The sequence below is a fragment of the Paramisgurnus dabryanus genome, chromosome 7 (assembly GCF_030506205.2).
Source record: "Paramisgurnus dabryanus chromosome 7, PD_genome_1.1, whole genome shotgun sequence".
Classification (NCBI taxonomy): Eukaryota; Metazoa; Chordata; class Actinopteri; order Cypriniformes; family Cobitidae; genus Paramisgurnus; species Paramisgurnus dabryanus.
This window is the reverse complement of record NC_133343.1, coordinates 10659112-10674536: the sequence shown is the minus strand read 5'-3', so window position 1 is coordinate 10674536 and position 15425 is coordinate 10659112. Positions and strand designations below refer to the sequence as shown.

The following is a 15425-nucleotide window of genomic DNA, read 5'->3' as shown; positions in this document are numbered from 1 at the left end:
TATTTGTTAACAACACCAGCATAAAGTATTTGATAAATAATTTTAAAAAAGTTTATTAAAAATCCCCAAATAATAAATATTAATTGAAGTAACACATAAAACATTGAGTAAATACTTAAAATTTAATTGACAGAGTCTTTGCTGTAAGTTTTTAAAGATTCAACTGATTAAAACATTTTAGTTGAATGAGCTATAAAGCTAGTTGAGCAAACATACTTTTTTATATTTGAGTCAAGTTTGGGCCAACTAAAAAACATCAATCCAGGTAACACTTTGGAGTCAGAAATTAAATGAACATAACATTTCTGTGGAACTAGTTATTAAAAAATAATTCATTGAGCCAACAATTTATTTTTTACAGTGTGGATGCAATTGAGAATGCTTACTGTATGTCTATAAACAAGCATGTGGTAAATATGAGATAGTTATGTGTGTACATTTTGTATATGTAAGAAGGTAGGGATTTGTCCTAGTTTATTTTAGTTAACTGAATTTTTTAAACAAGCCAAATCTGAAGGTTCAACTGATTTTTTAGACTGCTCTGGCCTGAAATTTACCGGATTTGGTGATAAAAAGGAATCATGTGGACCAATGGAAAGTCCCCTCGTTCCTATCTTGTAGCCTTATGACAATGGGCATTTGTTTATGCAAGTCCACCAAAATCCAATCCCGTCCGATCTAGTACTGTTTCAACTCTTTGTGCATTATGGCTTATCATTTATGTGACAATGTCACGGTTAAATCCGTGTCAAAATATTTGTCTGTTTCGATTACCATCACCTGGACAATTACTCACTGATTGCTTGTCTTGTTTCACCTGATGTCAGTTAGTATGTGTATTTATACCCTTGTTTGTTCCATACTCACTGACGGATCATTGTCGCAAATTCCACGTCTGTACCTGTGCTACGTTTGAGTGTTCCTGTGTTCCCAGGTGAAAAAATATACTTTAAAAAAAGTGTACTAAGTATATTTTCTATATTTTGTACTATTTTTGTCAAATCCAAGTATAGTTAAGTGTACTCAATTATGTATTAACTTCAACTTAACACCTATTTGATTACACTTCAATTGTAAATAGTATACTAAAATGTATACTATGTATTTTTTTTAAACTTCAAGTCCACTAAAGTACACTCCTGAAAATCAAGATTCATGAGTAGTTAAGCACACCATTTTAATGGAAATACACTTAAAAAGCCATTGCAGCACAAATTATAGTTGTGTTTAAGTACATTTTGTGCATACTGCTATCATACTTATAATCAGACCTGCAAACGTGTCGCCATCGCCATTTTTCTTGGTCAATTGGGTCATTCACGTGAATCGCGTAGAACCAGAGTTTTTTTTTTTTTTTGAGGTGGTGGGGGGTCGGGAGGCTGCCCTTAATCTGAATGCCATGCGGGCTAGAATTGCCAAACATTATTGGATAATTCTTATAATTGACATTTCTCTGGGCCAATCGGAATCTTAGCATTTGCTTTTCTCTGGACCAATCGGAATCTTAGCACTTCCTTCAGAATCTTGAAGACAGCGCGGTCCTTTGGATGAGAGACACGCCTGGCTACCACGCGAGTCTGATTGACACTTTTAACGAGAAGGAACCATCTTATTCAAGGTAAGTCAACTTTTTTGGAGCAAAAACAACTATTTATTTGCTTGATTTAAATTAGCGTTAGCTACCGCTTATATTGTATTTTTAGGAACGAGTCAACGACGAGTAATACACAAACGTAGACCTTGCATAAAGTTTGCCTATGCTTCGAGCAAAATGACTAATGTAAGCTAACTTAGCAGGACGATTGTTAGTTAGGCTTATCGTTACCCGAGTGCTCTGCCCTGAGTTCCGAGATATACGGCTACTACTCGAATTCTGAGCTAACACCCTGAGTAACTTCATTACGGTGGCTGTGGTGCGCGCTTGCGCAGGCAGTCATTCGTGATGTGGTTAAATGTGACTGTTTACACAATAGCTGATGCGAGAGTAATGTTAAAGGAAAACCCACCGTTTTTCAATATTTTACTATGTTCTTACCTCAACTTAGACCAATTAATACATACATTTCTTTTTTCAATGCATGCACTTAATCTTTGTACATCGCGTTGTGAATGTGTTACTGTGCATTCACACCAGCCGCGGAAGAGGCGGCAAGCGCGGATGATTTACATGTTAAGTCAATGCAAACACGCGATTAGGCATCCTGCGGCGCGGTACACGCGGTAGCCGCGGCGCGGATGTCGCGGAACGCGCGGAAGGCGCGGGGCGTTCCGTGCGTTCCGCACGAATTGAGCGTTGCCGCGGGAAATGCGCCAGTTCAAAAATCTGAACTTTGCCGGAATTCCGCGCCGCGTTAACCAATCAGGAGCTTGCTGTAGTAGTGACGTGATTACAGGAAGCGAGCGGAGTGGTGTAGTCTCCGCGGACTCGCAGAAGCCCCTCCCATGACGCGGATTTCCGCGTGAATTTCTCGAATGACTAGAATTTCACCCGCCGATTTCACGCGAGAATGAAGCGAGTGAACTCAAATGTTCAAGCGTCCAACTACGCGCGAATAGGTGGTGGCTTCTGGTGGCTGTATACCTGGTAAACACTAAACAGTAATTTTCAACAACATAGGGCTGTTTAGATAAAACAATCTGGCGAGCGTGTTGTCCTAGGCTAATACACCAACAGCAAATTTCTGTATAATAAAGGACTACATTTTGCATCAAAGTCTGTCAATGAAATCTTTACATTGTGTTGTTAGTTGAATTTACATTATGAACACTAGCACTTTGAGATTGTTTATTCAATGTAAGGAGCCCTACATATAAAATTTATTATTATTATTATTATTATTATTAAACAGAAATGTATGTTGATATTCACTGCATATCAGCCATACAGTATGGAGACACATTGTTTTATCATATTAGTCCTATGTATAATAGTTTGCAAGGTTATATTTTAATGATTTTAATTTACTTTCAGGCAATGGTTCTGGGCACTTTGGTGGAGCACTCATTGCCATTCACAATGGCCCGTCATCGTCAACCTTGCACAGACGCCGGCTGAGGACAAAGTGGCTCTGTCGCACGAAGCTTTCGCGAACATCGGCAAAATATTTTTTTTTCATTTCTGTCTGCCTCTTGTTTATTTCAGTGTCATGCTTCACAACACTTCCAGGCATTTCCGTGAGTTGTAAATAAAAACATTTGTAAAATATTAAATGTGTCATTCTTTTTAAGCTTCAAGGATGTTTTAACATTGTTTTTTGATTAAAGTATGCTGATTTTTGTTAAGTCACGCTCGAGCCAGAATCATAATAAAATCACAAAAAATTAGAGCTGGGGTAAGCAGTTCAAATGCACACAAACAGATTACAAACTGCATTTCAAAAAAGGATCTTTATTGTTGACACAAGTAACACTCAAAAATACAGATATTGGCAAAATGGGGAACCTTAAACGGGCGACTTTCTTTGAAATGCGGGAAGAGAACGATTGCGAACAAGTTGTACTATACGCACATCTAGCTCTGATATTTGAACTACTATAGGCCTTGTAGCTTGTTGTGGCCAGAAAAGCCGGGCCTTAAGCCCCAACGAAGCACCAGTGAAGCACGATCATGCCCCGGAAGTGACAATGCAAACGCCGCAGGCCTCGGCAGGCACTGGCACGCCCGCTTGAAGCCCGATAGTGCAAACACGGCTATTGTTGCACTTCCTCCATAGAAGGGGCCAGGATCTCTGCCACCTCGGTGTTGGAGATTCGCTCCCTCACTACATCTGTAAAACAGGAAAGAGACATTTCAATTCAATTTTATTAATATAGCCTTTTCACAATTTGTAATTGTTTCAAATCAGCTTCACATTAAAAGAAGCAGGGGAAACATAGAAAAATTGACAGACAGTATAAGTAGCAAAATACAGCGGCTATGAATAAACTTTACAAGCGAGCAAATTTAATAATGTCTTGTATATAAGAGGGTGCTAAGTTAAGCCAATGTTGGTTGACTCCTGGGGGTTGAAAAACACCCTAGTAAAAAAACCTCAGGGAGGAACAAAAAGTCCTAGGAGGAATATATCTATCTATATATATATCTATCTATCTATATATCTATATATCTATATATATATATATAGTAGGGCTGTCAAAGAATATTCTAAATTCGAATATATATTCGAATAGTTAAAAAAAAACGAATTTCGAATATGAAAATTAATATTCGAATAAATTATATATATTTTTTAAAGCCCGCGGTAGTAGAGCTGTCTGCTGGTTCAGGGACTGCGGTCAAGCCAGCCGCCACTCCGAAAAAGACGGTCAAACTAGCCCCCCGTTTTTTTTCTGTGTGCACATAAATGAGACATTACGGTAAACGCACGAGAGGAATGATTTCAAAATAAAAGTTTCTTACTTAATCTGCTGATATTTCTGTTAAATTATGTGTCTCTTTTAAGTCATTGCTAGGGTATTATGGGTGGTTGCTAGGCTGTTTCTCTTGCATTCTGTGTGGTTGCTAGGGTTCTATAAATGGTTGCTAGGCTGTTTTTGTTGCATTATGTGTCTGTTTTAAGTCATTGCTAGGGTATTATGGGTGGTTGCTAGGCTGTTTCTCTTGCATTCTGTGTGGTTGCTAGGGTTCTATAAATGGTTGCTAGGCTGTTTTTGTGGCATTATGTGTCTGTTTAAAGTCATTGCTAGGGTATTATGGGTGGTTGCTAGGCTGTTTCTCTTGCATTCTGTGTGGTTGCTAGGGTTCTATAAATGGTTGCTAGGCTGTTTTTGTTGCATTATGTGTCTGTTTTAAGTAATTGCTAGGGTATTATGGGTGGTTGCTACGCTGTTTCTCTTGCATTCTGTGTGGTTGCTAGGGTTCTATAAATGGTTGCTAGGCTGTTTTTGTTGCATTATGTGTCTGTTTTAAGTAATTGCTAGGGTATTATGGGTGGTTGCCAGGCTGTTTCTCTTGCATTCTGTGTGGTTGCTAGGGTTCTATAAATGGTTGCTAGGCTGTTTTTGTTGCATTATGTGTCTGTTTAAAGTAATTGCTAGGGTATTATGGGTGGTTGCTAGGCTGTTTCTCTTGCATTCTGTGTGGTTGCTAGGGTTCTATAAGTGGTTGCTAGGGTGTTTCTGTTGCATTCTGTTTGGTTGCTAGGCTGTTTCTGTTGCATTCTGTGTCTGTTTTAAGTCATTGCTAGGGTGTTATGGGTGGTTGCTAGGCGGTCTCTCTTGCATTCTGTGTGGTTGTTAGGCTGTTGCTAAGGTTCTTTAAGTTGTTGCTAGGGTATTATGGGTGGTTGCTAGGTTGCTTCTCTTGCATTCTGTGTGGTTGCTAGGCTGTTACTAGGGTTTTATGCGTGGTTGCTAGGTTGTTAATGTTGCATTCTGGTTGATGCTGTGCTATTGTTAGGGCTTTTTAAGTGGTTGCTAGGGTATAGCTTTGGTTTTCTATGCGATTGCTAGACTGTTGCTAGGGTATTATGGGTGGTTGCTAGGCTGTTTCTATTGCATTCTGTGTGGTTGCTAGGGTTCTATAAGTGGTTGCTAGGCTGTTTCTGTTGCATTATGTGTCTGTTTAAAGTCATTGCCAGGGTATTATGGGTGGTTGCTAGGCAGTTTCTCTTGCATTCTATGTGGTTGCTAGGGTTCTATAAGTGGTTGCTAGGCTGTTTCTGTAGCATTCTGTTTGGTTGCTAGGCTTTTTCTGTTGCATTCTGTGTCTGTTTTAAGTCATTGCTAGGGTATTATGGGTGGTTGCTAGGCGGTCTCTCTTGCATTCTGTGTGGTTGCTAGGCTTCTTTAAATTGTTGCTAGGGTATTATGGGTGGTTGCTAGGTTGTTTCTCTTGCATTCTGTGTGGTTGCTAGGCTGTTACTAGGGTTTTATGCGTGGTTGCTAGGTTGTTTTTGTTGCATTCTGGTTGATGCTGTGCTATTGTTAGGGCTTTTTAAGTGGTTGCTAGGGTATAGCTTTGGTTTTCTATATGATTGCTAGACTGTTGCTAGGGTATATGGGTGGTTGCTAGTCTGTTTCTGTTGCATTCTGTGTCTGTTTAAGTCATTGCTAGGGTATTATTGGTGGCTGCTAGGCTGTTTCTATTGCATTCTGTGTCTGTTAAAAGTCATTGCTAGGGTATTATGGGTGGTTGCAGGGCTTTATCTGTTGCATTTTGCATGGTTGCTAGGCTGTTTCTATTGCATTCTGGGTCTGTTTTAATTCATTGCTAGGGTATAATGGGTGGTTGCTAGGCTATTCTGTTGCATTATGTGTCTGTTTAAGCCGTTGCTAGGGTATTATGGGTGGTTGCTATGATGTTTCTTTTACATTCTGTGTCTGTTTTAAATCGTAGCTAGGGATTTATGGGTGATTGCTAGGCTGTTTCTGTTGCATTCTGTGTCTCTTTTAAATCATTGCTAGGGTATTGTGGTTGTTTGCTAGGCTATTTCTATTGCATTATGTGTGGTTGCTAGGCTGTTACTAAGGTTTTTTTAAATGGTTTTCTCTGTGATTGCTAGACTGTTGTTAGGCTATATGGGTGGTTGCTAGGCTGCTGTTCTGGCATTCTTTCTGGTTTCTAGGTTGTTGTTGTGGAATTCTGGTTGGTTGCTATGCTATTGCTCTTGTTTTTCTGGGTGATTGCTAGACTGTTGATAGGGTTTTATTGGTTATTGCTAGGCTGTTGTTGAGATATTATGGTGGATTACTATAAAGTTGCTAGCATATTAAGGGTGGTTGTTAGGCTGTTGCTGTGACATTCTATGTGATTGCTGGGCTGTTGCTAGGCTACGGTATTTAAATTGGTTGCTAGGATATTATGTTTTCTTGGTGATTGCGACGTTGAGGCTGTGTCTTTCTAAATGATTGATAGGCCTTTGCTAGGGTATTTTAGGTGGTTTATTAAATTGCTAGGCTGTTCAGGGTAGTTAACACAGAACTGTTATGCATATAATAGAGAGTCAGTGAGTGAATGATTGGTAGTTGATACAGCATTATTGGTGGCTGTTAGTGTTACTAGATGCTGGGTTGTTCAGGGGATTGACAGAGCATTGCTATATAGTTGATAGGGTATTTAAATGAGAAGGCTCTAAAATATCCAACACATGCTGTATTATTTTTATATATTTAGTTAGATGTTAAAGGAACTACATGTTTCCAAAGAATCATTCCATCTCTGAATGATGGTACACCATCTCAGGTTGTCACTCATGCAGTATCAACACAGGCTGATATGCTGTTTTTAAAATAGACACCTCTAAGATGTCCTATACACTCTGTATTTTCTCTACATTCAGTTAGATATTAAAAGAAAACTACCTGTTTCCACAGAATCATTCTACTTCTGAATGATAGTACACCATCTCAGGTTGTCACCCCTGCAGTATCATCACAGTCTGATATGCTGTTTTTAAAATAGAGAGTTCGAAAATGTCCTATACATTCAGTTAGACGTTTAAGGGAAACCACCTGTTTGCGCAGAATAATTTCACCTCAGAGTGACAGTATCCCACCTCAATGTGTCACTCACACAATATCAAGTCAATAATTTGCACAGAATAATTTCACTTCAGAGTGACAGTATCCTACCTCAAGGTGTCACAGACAACATATCAGACCAATCTGATATGGAGTTTGTAAAATACAGCTCTCCAACATAACCTAAATACATATTTATTTCTATTAAATCAAATAGATGTTTAAAGGAAACTATCTGTTTGCACAAAAAAATTTCACTTCAGAGTGACAGTATACCACCTCAATATGTCACTCACACCGTATCAGGCCAATCTGATATGGAGTTTGTAAAATATAGCTCTTCAAAATAACCCAAATACACATTTATTTTTATAAGATCAAATAGATGTTTAACTCTTTCCCCGCCATTGACGAGATATCTCGTCAATTAAGAGAAAACGCTTCCCCGCCAATGACGAGATTTTCCGTCTTTCCGCAATACCGCTATTATCCACCAGGTGGTGCCCTTCCGCAACTTTTTAAAACCGGAAGTATTGCCCTATGGCAAGCTGCTGCATGTCCGTGTCTGTTTTAAAGATCGCTCTGAATATGATCTCTATGAAAAGTCCGTCATAAAAATGGAATTATCTCTGCTTTTTGCTCAAAATATGGTGTTTTTGCAAAAACCTACCCATATTCAAAAGCTGATTGCAAAAGAACCACTAAAGGTAGGATGAAACGGTTTTTTTTTGTTTGAAAGCAGAGGGTCTGTTCTTTCATTTGGTATATTGTATGTTTATATATTTAAAGAAGAACATTTTCTGGAAGGCATTAAACTTTGGTGAAAATCATGAAAAACGCTGGCGCTGGCTGGCAACTTTTTTTAAAAATGCTGGCGGTGAAAGAGTTAAAGGAAACTACCTGTTTGCACAGAATAATTTCACTTCAGAGTGACAGTATACCACCTCATTGTGTCACTCACACTGTATCAGGCCAATCTGATATAGAGTTTGTAAAATACAGCTCTCCAAAATAGCATAAATACTTGATTGTTTCTATAAGATAAAGAGGTGCTTAAAGGAAACTACCTGTTTGCACAGAATTATTTTACCTCAGAGTGACAGTATACCACCTCAATGTGTCACTTACGTTGTATCAGGCCAATCTGATATAGAGTTTGTAAAATATAGCTCTCCAAAAAACCCAAATACACGTTTATTTTTATAAGATCAAATAGATGTTTAAAGGAAACTACCTGTTTGCACAAAATAATTTCACTTCAGAGTGACAGTATACCACCTCAATATGTCACTCACACTGTATCAGGCCAATCTGATATAGAGTTTGTAAAATATAGCTCTCCAAAATAACCCAAATACACATTTATTTTTATAAGATCAAATAGATGTTTAAAGGAAACTACCTGTTTGCACAGAATAATTTCACTTCAGAGTGACAGTATACCACCTCATTGTGTCACTCACACTGTATCAGGCCAATCTGATATAGAGTTTGTAAAATACAGCTCTCCAAAATAGCATAAATACTTGATTGTTTCTATAAGATAAAAGAGGTGCTTAAAGGAAACTACCTGTTTGCACAGAATTATTTTACCTCAGAGTGACAGTATACCACCTCAATGTGTCACTTACATTGTATCAGGCCAATCTGATATAGAGTTTGTAAAATATAGCTCTCCAAAAAACCCAAATACACGTTTATTTTTATAAGATCAAATAGATGTTTAAAGGAAACTACCTGTTTGCACAAAATAATTTCACTTCAGAGTGACAGTATACCACCTCAATATGTCACTCACACTGTATCAGGCCAATCTGATATAGAGTTTGTAAAATATAGCTCTCCAAAATAACCCAAATACACATTTATTTTTATAAGATCAAATAGATGTTTAAAGGAAACTACCTGTTTGCACAGAATAATTTCACTTCAGAGTGACAGTATACCACCTCATTGTGTCACTCACACTGTATCAGGCCAATCTGATATAGAGTTTGTAAAATACAGCTCTCCAAAATAGCATAAATACTTGATTGTTTCTATAAGATAAAAGAGGTGCTTAAAGGAAACTACCTGTTTGCACAGAATTATTTTACCTCAGAGTGACAGTATACCATCTGAGGGTGTCACTTACATTGTATAAGGGCAATCTGATATAGAGTTTGTAAAATATAGCTTCCAAAAAACCCAAATACACGTTTATTTTTATGAGATCAAATAGATGTTTAAAGGAAACTACCTGTTTGCACAAAATAATTTCACTTCAGAGTGACAGTACACCACCTCAATGTGTCACTCACACTGTATCAGGCCAATCTGATATAGAGTTTGTAAAATACAGCTCTCCAAAATAGCATAAATACACGTTTATTTTTATAAGATCAAATAGATGTTTAAATGAAACTACCTGTTTGCACAGAATAATTTCACTTCAGAGGGACAGTATCCCATCTCAGGGTATCAGTCACAACATATCAGGACAATCTGATATAGAGTTTGTAAAATACAGCTCTCCAAAATATCATAAATACTTGATTATTTCTATAAGATCAAATAGGTGCTTAAAGGAAACTACCTGTTTGCACAGAATGATTTTACCTCAGAGTGACAGTATACCATCTGAGGGTGTCACTTACACCGTATCAGGCCAATCTGATATGCACTTTGTAAAATATAGCTCTCCAAAATAATCTAAATACACGTTTATTTCTATGAGATCAAATAGGTGCTTAAAGGAAACTACCTGTTTGCACAGAATGATTTTACCTCAGAGTGACAGTATACCATCTGAGGGTGTCACTCACACCATATCAGGCCAATCTCATATGGAGTTTGTAAAATACAGCTCTCCAAAATATCATAAATACTTGATTGTTTCTATAAGATCAAATAGGTGCCTAATGGAAACTACCTGTTTGCACAGAATGATTTTACCTCAGAGTGACAGTATACCACCTTAATGTGTCACTCACACCGTATCAGGCCAATCTGATATGGAGTTTGTAAAATACAGCTCTCCAAAATAACCTAAATACACGTTTATTTCTATAAGATCAAATACCTGTTTAATGGAAACTACCTGTTTGCACAAAATAATTTCACTTCAGAGTGACAGTATACCACCTTAATGTGTCACTCACACCGTATCAGGCCAATCCGATATGGGGTTTGTAAAATACAGCTCTCCAAAATATCATAAATACTTGATTGTTTCTATAAGATCAAATAGGTGCCTAATGGAAACTACCTGTTTGCACAGAATGATTTTACCTCAGAGTGACAGTATACCATCTGAGGGTGTCACTTACACTGTATCAGGCCAATCTGATATAGAGTTTGTAAAATACAGCTCTCCAAAATAACCTAAATACATGTTTATTTCTATGAGATCAAATAGGTGCTTAAAGGAAACTACCTGTTTGCACAGAATAATTTCACTTCAGAGGGACAGTATCCCATCTCAGGGTATCAGTCACAACATATCAGGACAATCTGATATTGTTTTAAAAACTCCATATCAGATTGGCCTGATACAGTGTAAGTGACACCTTCAGATGGTTTACTGTCACTCTGAGGTAAAATCATTCTGTGCAAACAGGTAGTTTCCATTAAGCACCTATTTGATCTTATAGAAACAATCAAGTATTTATGATATTTTGGAGAGCTGTATTTTACGAACTCCATATCAGATTGACTTGATATTGTGTGAGTGACACCTTGAGGTGGTATACTGTCACTCTGAAGTGAAATTATTCTGTGCAAACAGGTAGTTTCCTTTAAACAGGCATTTGTTCTAATAGAAATAAACATGTATTTAGGTTATTTTGGAGAGCTATATTTTACAAACTCCATATCAGATTGGCCTGATATGAAGTAAGTGACACCCTCAGATGGTATACTGTCACTCTGGGGTAAAATCATTCTGTGCAAACAGGTAGTTTCCTTTAAGCACCTATTTGATCTTATAAAAATAAACGTGTATTTGGGTTATTTTGGAGAACTGTATTTTACAAACTCCATATCAGATTGGCCTGATATTTTGTGAGTGACACCTTGAGGTGGTATACTGTCACTCTGAAGTGAAATTATTCTGTGCAAACAGGTAGTTTCCTTTAAACAGGCATTTGTTCTAATAGAAATAAACATGTATTTAGGTTATTTTGGAGAGCTATATTTTACAAACTCCATATCAGATTGGCCTGATATGGTGTAAGTGACACCCTCAGATTGTATACTGTCACTCTGGGGTAAAATCATTCTGTGCAAACAGGTAGTTTCCTTTAAGCACCTATTTGATCTTATAAAAATAAACGTGTATTTGGGTTATTTTGGAGAACTGTATTTTACAAACTCCATATCAGATTGGCCTGATACAATGTGAGTGACACATTGAGGTGGTATACTGTCACTCTGAGGTAAAATCATTCTGTGCAAACAGGTAGTTTCCTTTAAACAGGTATTTGATCTTTTAAAAATAAACATGTATTTAGGTTATTTCGGAGAGCTATATTTTACAAACTCCATATCAGATTGGCCTGATACGGTGAAAGTGACAACCTCAGATGGTATACTGTCACTCTGGGGTAAAATCATTCTGTGCAAACAGGTAGTTTCCTTTAAGCACCTATTTGATCTTTTAAAAATAAACATGTATTTAGGTTATTTTGGAGAGCTGTATCTTACAAACTCCATATCAGATTGGCCTGATACGGTGTGAGTGACACATTAAGGTGGTATACTGTCACTCTGAAGTGAAATTATTTTGTGCAAACAGGTAGTTTCCTTTAGACAGGTATTTGTTCTTATAGAAATAAACATGTATTTAGGTTATTTTGGAGAGCTATATTTTACAAACTCCATATCAGATTGGCCTGATACAGTGTAAGTGACACCTTCAGATGGTTTACTGTCACTCTGAGGTAAAATCATTCTGTGCAAACAGGTAGTTTCCATTAAGCACCTATTTGATCTTATAGAAACAATCAAGTATTTATGATATTTTGGAGAGCTGTATTTTACGAACTCCATATCAGATTGACTTGATATTGTGTGAGTGACACCTTGAGGTGGTATACTGTCACTCTGAAGTGAAATTATTCTGTGCAAACAGGTAGTTTCCTTTAAACAGGCATTTGTTCTAATAGAAATAAACATGTATTTAGGTTATTTTGGAGAGCTATATTTTACAAACTCCATATCAGATTGGCCTGATATGAAGTAAGTGACACCCTCAGATGGTATACTGTCACTCTGGGGTAAAATCATTCTGTGCAAACAGGTAGTTTCCTTTAAGCACCTATTTGATCTTATAAAAATAAACGTGTATTTGGGTTATTTTGGAGAACTGTATTTTACAAACTCCATATCAGATTGGCCTGATATTTTGTGAGTGACACCTTGAGGTGGTATACTGTCACTCTGAAGTGAAATTATTCTGTGCAAACAGGTAGTTTCCTTTAAACAGGCATTTGTTCTAATAGAAATAAACATGTATTTAGGTTATTTTGGAGAGCTATATTTTACAAACTCCATATCAGATTGGCCTGATACGGTGTGAGTGACACCCTCAGATGGTATACTGTCACTCTGGGGTAAAATCATTCTGTGCAAACAGGTAGTTTCCTTTAAGCACCTATTTGATCTTATAAAAATAAACGTGTATTTGGGTTATTTTGGAGAACTGTATTTTACAAACTCCATATCAGATTGGCCTGATACAATGTGAGTGACACATTGAGGTGGTATACTGTCACTCTGAGGTAAAATCATTCTGTGCAAACAGGTAGTTTCCTTTAAGCACCTATTTTATCTTATAAAAACAATCAAGTATTTATGATATTTTGGAGAGCTGTAATTTATAAACTCCATATCAGATTGGCCTGATACGGTGTGAGTGACATATTGAGGTGGTATACTGTCACTCTGAAGTGAAATTATTCTGTGCAAACAGGTAGTTTCCTTTAAACAGGTATTTGTTCTTATAGAAATAAACATGTATTTAGGTTATTTTGGAGAGCTGTATTTTACAAACTCCATATCAGATTGGCCTGATATTTTGTGAGTGACACCTTGAGGTGGTATACTGTCACTCTGAAGTGAAATTATTCTGTGCAAACATGTAGTTTCCTTTAAACAGGCATTTGTTCTTATAGAAATAAACATGTATTTAGGTTATTTTGGAGAGCTATATTTTACAAACTCCATATCAGATTGGCCTGATACGGTGTGAGTGACACCCTCAGATGGTATACTGTCACTCTGGGGTAAAATCATTCTGTGCAAACAGGTAGTTTCCTTTAAGCACCTATTTGATCTTATAAAAATAAACGTGTATTTGGGTTATTTTGGAGAGCTGTATTTTACAAACTCCATATCAGATTGGCCTGATACGGTGTGAGTGACACATTGAGTTGGTATACTGTCACTCTGAAGTGAAATTATTTTGTGCAAACAGGTAGTTTACTTTAAACATCTATTTGATTTTATAGAAATAAACATGTATTTAGGTTATTTTGGAGAGCTATATTTTACAAACTCCATATCAGATTGGCCTGATACGTTGTAAGTGACACCCTCCGATGGTATACTGTCACTCTGGGGTAAAATCATTCTGTGCAAACAGGTAGTTTCCTTTAAGCACCTATTTGATCTTATAAAAATAAACGTGTATTTGGGTTATTTTGGAGAGCTATATTTTACAAACTCCATATCAGATTGGCCTGATACGGTGTAAGTGACACCCTCCAATGGTATACTGTCACTCTGAGGTAAAATCATTCTGTGCAAACTTGTAGTTTCCTTTAAGCACCTATTTGATCTTATAAAAATAAACGTGTATTTAGGTTATTTTGGAGAGCTGTATTTTACTAACTCCATATCAGATTGTCTTGATATTGTGTGAGTGACACCTTGAGGTGATATACTGTCACTCTAAAGTGAAATTATTATGTGCAAACAGGTAGTTTCCTTTAAGCACCTATTTGATCTTATAAAAATAAACGTGTATTTGGGTTATTTTGGAGAGCTATATTTTACAAACTCCATATCAGATTGGCCTGATACGGTGTAAGTGACACCCTTGGATGGTATACTGTCACTCTGAGGTAAAATCATTCTGTGCAAACAGGTAGTTTTCTTTTAATATCTAACTAAATGTATAGAAAATACAGAGTGTATAGGACATCTTAGAGGTCTCTATTTTAAAAACAGCATATCAGACTGTGATGATACTGCATGAGTGACAACCTGAGATGGTGTACCATCTTTCAGAGATGGAATGATTCTTTGGAAACAGGTAGTTCCTTTAACATCTAACTAAATATAAAAAAATACAGCATGTGTTGGATATTTTAGAACCTTCTCATTTAAATACCCTATCAACTATATAGCAATGCTCTGTCAATCCCCTGAAAACCCAGCAACTAGTAACACTAACAGCCACCCATAATGCTTTAGCAACTACCTATCATTCACTCACTGACTCTCTATTATACGCATAACAGTTCTGTGTTAACTACCCTGAACAGCCTAGCAATTTTATAAACCACCTAAAATACCCTAGCAAAGGTCAACTTCGCAATCACCAAGAAAATATAACAATATCCTAGCAACCAATTTAAATACCGTAGCCTAGCAACAGCCCAGCAATCACATAGAATGTCACAGCAACAGCCTAACAACCACCCTTAATATGCTAGCAACTTCATAGTCATCCACCATAATATCTCAACAACAGCCTAGCAATAACCAATAAAACCCTATCAACAGTCTAGCAATTACCCAGAAAACAAGAGCAATAGCATAGCAACCAACTAGAATTCCACAACAACAACTTAGCAACCACACATAACCCCAGAGCAACAGCCTAGCAACCGCCATAATTCCCTAGCAACCACAAAGAATGCCAGAACAACAACCTAGCAACCACCCATATAGCTTAGCAACAGTCTAGCAATCACAGAGAA

At 37.1% G+C, this 15425-nt stretch overlaps 1 protein-coding gene across 1 annotated transcript in view; it reads left to right on the top strand.

Annotated features, from left to right (window-relative positions):
- Positions 1-541: 541 nt before the first annotated feature.
- LOC135717828 (beta-galactoside alpha-2,6-sialyltransferase 2-like) overlaps positions 542-15425 on the top strand; it is a 74036-nt gene continuing 59152 nt past the window's right edge. Inside the window, exon 1 of the mRNA XM_065240061.2 lies at positions 542-934. The gene's annotated coding sequence lies outside the window, so the exon portion shown is untranslated. The remainder of the gene's footprint in view (positions 935-15425) is intronic.